We start from the raw sequence: 7740 nt of genomic DNA on the forward strand, positions 1-7740 counted from the left end.
ATGGGTAAGTATGCATATGGTTCAACTGATTTCTGATACCATCTATTGTTTGTAGGGATTGCACCCACAAAGACACCCAGTGGACCTGAAGAAGTCCAACAGGGCCCTGGGGTTTCCAGCTCTGGTTACGGGCCTCTGTCGGCCCTACAGGGCGCCCGTTCCCCCCAGCAAGTTCATGTCGTCGTGGCATAGGTAAGTATGCACCTCCCCCAACTGATTTCTGATGTTATCTATTGTTTGCAGGGATTGTGCCCGCAAGACACCCAGTGGACCCGAAGAAGTCCAACAGGGTCTTGGAGTTGTCAAGCTCTAATTACGGGTCTCTGTCAGTTCTACGGAGTACCTGTCACCTCCAGCAAGGTCATCAGGCCCCCCTACCAATCAAGCTTTCATCAAGAAGTACTGCGTCTCCAGGCAGGCGCAGGGCGAAACACCACAGCAGCCTGGGGATGGCCGGCAGCGGGCAACAGACGCATTGCCATCACCTCTAGAGTTAACCTCTGCTCATCCACGAAAAGGTTTGAGTATTGCCTACACCACATGGCCGACCAATAGGCGACCAAGTCCAAAGCCAAAGGTAAGCAAAGTACTAGGTCAGTGACCGACAAGTCATAAGGTGTCCAGCTCAAGACGTTAAAGAAGCGCTACCTAGTACCTTTTGAATCTATGCTTGTTATTTGATCACTTTTTGTTAGTGCTTAGCTTTACTGAGTCTTAAAAGATTGGCTAAAATTTTGTTAAAACATAAGCACTTAGACAATGAAGGAAAGCTGGAGTTGCTGCACATGATGTCTAACATTATGTCAAGGAATCAGATCGGGCTGCACAATGCACAAGGCAAGATAAAATGTCAAATGAAGAATTGAAGCTGCAGGATCCACGATGTCGGATACAATGTCCAGGACATCCTGCCCGAAAATACTGGACACATAAATCTGTTATACCTTTAACAGATTAATGTGCAGTCAGCAACAGATTAGGCGATCTATCTTTAGGAACGAATTAAAAGATAATTAAAGTTCGAATTACAAACTTGAATAGTTCGTTCAGGGATTAAAGATTAAAGATAAAAACTAAAAGATCAAACTTTATCTTTTAGATCTTTAAGTGCAGATTTGTCAGGAGAATGATAGATCTTATCCAGCGCAAGTTGTTGCAGCCCAGATACGCACACTGCTATATAAACATGAAGGCTGCACGAGTTTTCTACCAAGTCCGAGATTGAAGAGTTATTTTGTGAGTTTTGGGACTTGAGTGTTTTGTGAGCCACCTTGATGTTACCCTAACATCAAGTGTTGGACCTGAGTGTGTAGAGTTGATCTCTATTGTTCAGAGAGCAATCTCTGGTGTGTCTTTGATTTGTTTGTAAACACGGGTGAGTGATTGAGAGGGAGTGAGAGGGGTTCTCATATCTAAGAGTGGCTCTTAGGTAGAAGTTGCATGGGTAGTGATTAGGTGAGAAGGTTGTATACAGTGGCTGTTAGATCTTCGAACTAATACTATTCTAGTGGATTTCCTCCCTGGCTTGGTAGCCCCCAGATGTAGGTGACGTTGCACCGAACTGGGTTAACAATTCTCTTGTGTTATTTACTTGTTTAATCTGTTCATACTATCATATATAATCTGCATGTTCTGAAGCGGGATGTCGTGACATCCTGTACGACATCTGTCCTCAGTATCAGAATTTCAATTGGTATCAGAGCGGGCACTCTAAATCACTGAGTGAGATCTAGGGAGATAAATTCTGATGAACATGGAGAAAGAAGGAGGACCAGTGAACAGACCACCAATTCTGGATGGAACCAACTATGAATACTGGAAAGCAAGGATGGTGGCCTTCCTCAAATCACTGGATAGCAGAACCTGGAAAGCTGTCATCAAAGGCTGGGAACATCCCAAGATGCTGGACACAGAAGGAAAGCCCACTGATGAATTGAAGCCAGAAGAAGACTGGACAAAAGAAGAAGACGAATTGGCACTTGGAAACTCCAAAGCCTTGAATGCCCTATTCAATGGAGTTGACAAGAATATCTTCAGATTGATCAACACATGCACAGTTACCAAGGATGCATGGGAGATTCTGAAAATCACTCATGAAGGAACCTCCAAAGTGAAGATGTCCAGATTGCAACTATTGGCTACAAAATTCGAAAATCTGAAGATGAAGGAGGAAGAATGCATTCATGACTTCCACATGAACATTCTTGAAATTGCCAATGCTTGCACTGCCTTGGGAGAAAGGATGACAGATGAAAAGCTGGTGAGAAAGATCCTCAGATCTTTGCCTAAGAGATTTGACATGAAAGTCACTGCAATAGAGGAGGCCCAAGACATTTGCAACATGAGAGTAGATAAACTCATTGGTTCCCTTCAAACCTTTGAGCTGGGACTCTCGGATAGGACTGAAAAGAAGAGCAAGAGCCTGGCGTTCGTGTCCAATGATGAAGATGAGTATGACCTGGATACTGATGAAGGTCTGACTAACGCAGTTGTGCTCCTTGGAAAACAGTTCAACAAAGTGCTGAAAAGAATGGACAGGAGGCAGAAACCACATGTCCGGAACATCCCTTTCGACATCAGGAAAGGTAGTGAACACCAGAAGATGTCAGATGAAAAGCCCAGCAAAGGAATTCAATGCCATGGGTGTGAAGGCTACGGACACATCAAAGCTGAATGTCCCACCCATCTCAAGAAGCAGAGGAAAGGACTTTCTGTATGTTGGTCTGATGATACAAAGAGTGAACAAGAAAGTGATTCTGACAGAGATGTGAATGCACTCACTGGGATATTTGAATCTGATGAAGATTCAAGTGATATTGATGTTGAAATCACTTTTGATGAGCTTGCTATATCCTATAGAGAACTATGCATCAAAAGTGAGAAGATTCTTCAGCAAGAAGCACAACTGAAGAAGATCATTGCAAATCTGGAGGCTGAGAAGGAGGCACATGAAGAGGAAATCTCTGAGCTTAAAGGAGAAATTGGTTTTCTGAACTCTAAACTGGAAAACATGACAAAATCAATAAAGATGCTGAATAAAGGCTCAGATATGCTTGATGAGGTGCTACAGCTTGGAAAGAATGTTGGAAACCAGAGAGGACTTGGATTTAATCATAAATCTGCTGGCAGATCAACCATGACAGAATTTGTTCCTGCCAAAAACAGCACTGGAGCCTCGATGTCACAACATCGGTCTCGACATCATGGAACGCAGCAGAAAAAGAGCAACAGAAAGAAGTGGAGGTGTCACTACTGTGGCAAGTATGGTCACATAAAGCCTTTTTGTTATCATCTACATGGCCATCCACGTCATGGAACTCAAAATAGCAGCAGCGGAAGAAAGATGGTGTGGGTTCCAAAACACAAGATTGTTAGTCTTGTTGTTCATACTTCACTTAGAGCATCAGCTAAGGAAGATTGGTACCTAGATAGCGGCTGTTCCAGACACATGACAGGAGTTAAAGAATTCCTGGTGAACATTGAACCTTGCTCCACTAGCTATGTGACATTTGGAGATGGCTCTAAAGGAAAGATCACTGGAATGGGAAAGCTAGTCCATGATGGACTTCCTAGTCTGAACAAAGTACTGCTGGTGAAGGGACTGACTGCAAACTTGATCAGCATCAGTCAGTTGTGTGATGAAGGATTCAATGTAAACTTCACAAAGTCAGAATGCTTGGTGACAAATGAGAAGAATGAAGTTCTAATGAAGGGCAGCAGATCAAAGGACAACTGCTACCTATGGACACCTCAAGAAACCAGTTACTCCTCCACATGTCCATCCTCCAAAGAAGATGAAGTCAAAATATGGCATCAAAGATTTGGACATCTGCACTTAAGAGGCATGAAGAATATCATTGACAAAGGTGCTGTTAGAGGCATTCCCAATCTGAAAATAGAAGAAGGCAGAATCTGTGGTGAATGTCAGATTGGAAAGCAAGTCAAGATGTCCCACCAGAAGCTTCAACATCAGACCACTTCCAGGGTGCTGGAACTACTTCACATGGACTTGATGGGGCCTATGCAAGTTGAAAGCCTTGGAGGAAAGAGGTATGCCTATGTTGTTGTGGATGATTTCTCCAGATTTACCTGGGTCAACTTTATCAGAGAGAAATCAGACACCTTTGAAGTATTCAAAGAGTTGAGTCTAAGACTTCAAAGAGAAAAAGACTGTGTCATCAAGAGAATTAGGAGTGACCATGGCAGAGAGTTTGAAAACAGCAAGTTTACTGAATTCTGCACATCTGAAGGCATCACTCATGAGTTCTCTGCAGCCATCACACCACAACAAAATGGCATAGTTGAAAGGAAAAACAGGACTTTGCAAGAAGCTGCTAGGGTCATGCTTCATGCCAAAGAACTTCCCTATAATTTCTGGGCTGAAGCCATGAACACAGCATGCTATATCCACAATAGAGTCACACTTAGAAGAGGGACTCCAACCACACTGTATGAAATCTGGAAAGGGAGGAAGCCAACTGTCAAGCACTTCCACATCTTTGGAAGTCCATGTTACATTTTGGCAGATAGAGAGCAAAGGAGAAAGATGGATCCCAAGAGTGATGCAGGAATATTCTTGGGATACTCTACAAACAGCAGAGCATATAGAGTATTCAATTCCAGAACCAGAACTGTGATGGAATCCATCAATGTGGTTGTTGATGATCTAACTCCAGCAAGAAAGAAGGATGTCGAAGACGATGTCAGAACATCGGGAGACAATGTAGCAGATACAGCTAAAAGTGCAGAAAATGCAGAAAATGCAGAAAACTCTGATTCTGCTACAGATGAACCAAACATCAATCAACCTGACAAGAGTCCTTCCATTAGAATCCAGAAGATGCACCCCAAGGAGCTGATTATAGGAGATCCAAACAGAGGAGTCACTACAAGATCAAGGGAGTCTGAGATTGTCTCCAATTCATGTTTTGTCTCCAAAACTGAGCCAAAGAATGTGAAAGAGTCACTGACTGATGAGTTCTGGATCAATGCTATGCAAGAAGAATTGGAGCAATTCAAAAGGAATGAAGTCTGGGAGCTAGTTCCTAGACCCAAGGGAACTAATGTGATTGGCACCAAGTGGATCTTCAAGAACAAAACCAATGAAGAAGGTGTTATAACCAGAAACAAGGCCAGACTTGTTGCTCAAGGCTACACTCAGATTGAAGGTGTAGACTTTGATGAAACTTTCGCCCCTGTTGCTAGACTTGAGTCCATCAGACTATTACTTGGTGTAGCTTGCATCCTCAAATTCAAGCTGTATCAGATGGATGTGAAGAGCGCGTTTCTGAATGGATACCTGAATGAAGAAGTCTATGTGGAGCAGCCAAAGGGATTTGCAGATCCAACTCATCCAGATCATGTATACAAGCTCAAGAAGGCTCTCTATGGATTGAAGCAAGCTCCAAGAGCTTGGTATGAAAGGCCAACAAAGTTCCTTACTCAGCAAGGGTATAGGAAGGGAGGAATTGACAAGACTCTCTTTGTTAAACAAGATGCGGAAAACTTGATGATAGCACAGATATATGTTGATGACATTGTGTTTGGAGGGATGTCGAATGAGATGCTTCGACATTTTGTCCAACAGATGCAATCTGAATTTGAGATGAGTCTTGTTGGAGAGCTGACTTATTTTCTGGGACTCCAAGTGAAGCAGATGGAAGACTCCATATTCTTCTCACAAAGCAAGTATGCAAAGAACATTGTCAAGAAGTTTGGGATGGAAAATGCCAGCCATAAAAGAACACCTGCACCTACTCACTTGAAGCTGTCAAAGGATGAAGCTGGCACCAGTGTTGATCAAAGTTTGTACAGAAGCATGATTGGGAGCTTACTATATTTAACAGCAAGCAGACCTGACATCACCTTTGTAGTAGGTGTTTGTGCAAGATATCAAGCCAATCCCAAGATAAGTCACTTGAATCAAGTAAAGAGAATTCTGAAATATGTAAATGGCACCAGTGACTATGGGATTATGTACTGTCATTGTTCAGATTCAATGCTGGTTGGATATTGTGATGCTGATTGGGCTGGTAGTGCAGATGACAGAAAAAGCACTTCTGGTGGAGGTTTCTATTTGGGAAACAATCTTATTGCATGGTTCAGCAAGAAGCAAAACTGTGTGTCCCTATCTACTGCAGAAGCAGAGTATATTGCAGCAGGAAGCAGCTGTTCACAACTAGTTTGGATGAAGCAGATGCTGAAGGAGTACAATGTCGAACAAGATGTCATGACATTGTACTGTGACAACATGAGTGCTATTAATATCTCTAAAAATCCTGTTCAACACAGCAGAACCAAGCACATTGACATTAGACATCACTATATTAGAGATCTTGTTGATGATAAAGTTATCACACTAGAGCATGTTGCCACAGAGGAACAAGTAGCAGATATTTTCACAAAGGCATTGGATGCAAATCAGTTTGAAAAACTGAGGGGCAAGCTGGGCATTTGTCTGCTAGAGGAATTATAGCAGCTACTTCTATCTGAACGTGCTCAAACGTCTCACTCAACATTAATAGCACGTTCACTACTGAGCCAAAACAAATTCAAACTCCGTCCCCCTACCTTCCTCATTCAAACTTACATTTTCGTGGCAATCTCGTTTTCATTCCCCAACACTTCTCAGATATTCACGAAACCACTCCAAAAGCTCTGCTTCTCCATGGCTACCTCACCAAAAGAAACCTCATCCCCTATTTCACCCTCTGTACCATCATCTCCATCATCCTCCAAAACTCCATCAAACCAGGAACAACCCGAATTCAATATCCAACCCATACAAATGATTCCTGGTCCAGGCCCTGTTCCTGAGAAACTGATCCCTAAAAGACAACAGGGAGTGAAGATTTCTGAAAACCCTAGCTTTGCAACAAGCCCTAGGGAAGTAGACACTGAGATGGATAAGAAGATCCGCAGTCTTGTGAATAGCATTTTGAAAAATACTTCTGTCCCTGATGCTGATAAAGATGTCCCAACATCTTCCACCCCAAATGCTGAAGTCCTCTCTTCATCCAGTAAAGAGAGATCAACAGAGGAAGAGGATCAAGCCACAGAGGAGACCCCTGCACCAAGGGCACCAGAACCTGCTCCAGGTGACCTCATTGATCTAGAAGAGGTAGAATCTGATGAGGAACCCATTGTCAAAAAGTTGGCACTTGGCATTGCAGAAAGATTACAAAGCAGAAAGGGAAAAACCCCCATTACTAGGTCTGGACGAATCAAAACTATTGCACAGAAGAAGAGCACACCAATCACTCCTACCACATCCAGATGGAGCAAAGTTGCAATCCCTTCCAAGAAGAGGAAATAAATTTCCTCATCTGATTCTGATGATGATGTCGAACTAGATGTTCCCGACATCAAGAGAGCCAAGAAATCAGGGAAAAAGGTGCCTGGAAATGTCCCTGATGCCCCATTGGACAACATTTCATTCCACTCCATTGGCAATGTTGAAAGGTGGAAATTTGTATATCAACACAGACTTGCTGTAGAAAGAGAACTGGGAAGAGATGCCTTGGATTGCAAGGAGATCATGGACCTCATCAAGGCTGCTGGACTGCTGAAAACAGTCACCAAGTTGGGAGATTGTTATGAAAGCCTAGTCAGGGAATTCATTGTCAACATTCCCTCTGACATAACAAACAGAAAGAGTGATGAGTATCAGAAAGTGTTTGTCAGAGGAAAATGTATTAGATTCTCCCCTGCTGTAATCAACAAATACCTGGGCAGACCAAC

This window comes from Glycine soja, chromosome 19 (assembly GCF_004193775.1).
Source record: "Glycine soja cultivar W05 chromosome 19, ASM419377v2, whole genome shotgun sequence".
Lineage (NCBI taxonomy): Eukaryota > Viridiplantae > Streptophyta > Magnoliopsida > Fabales > Fabaceae > Glycine > Glycine soja.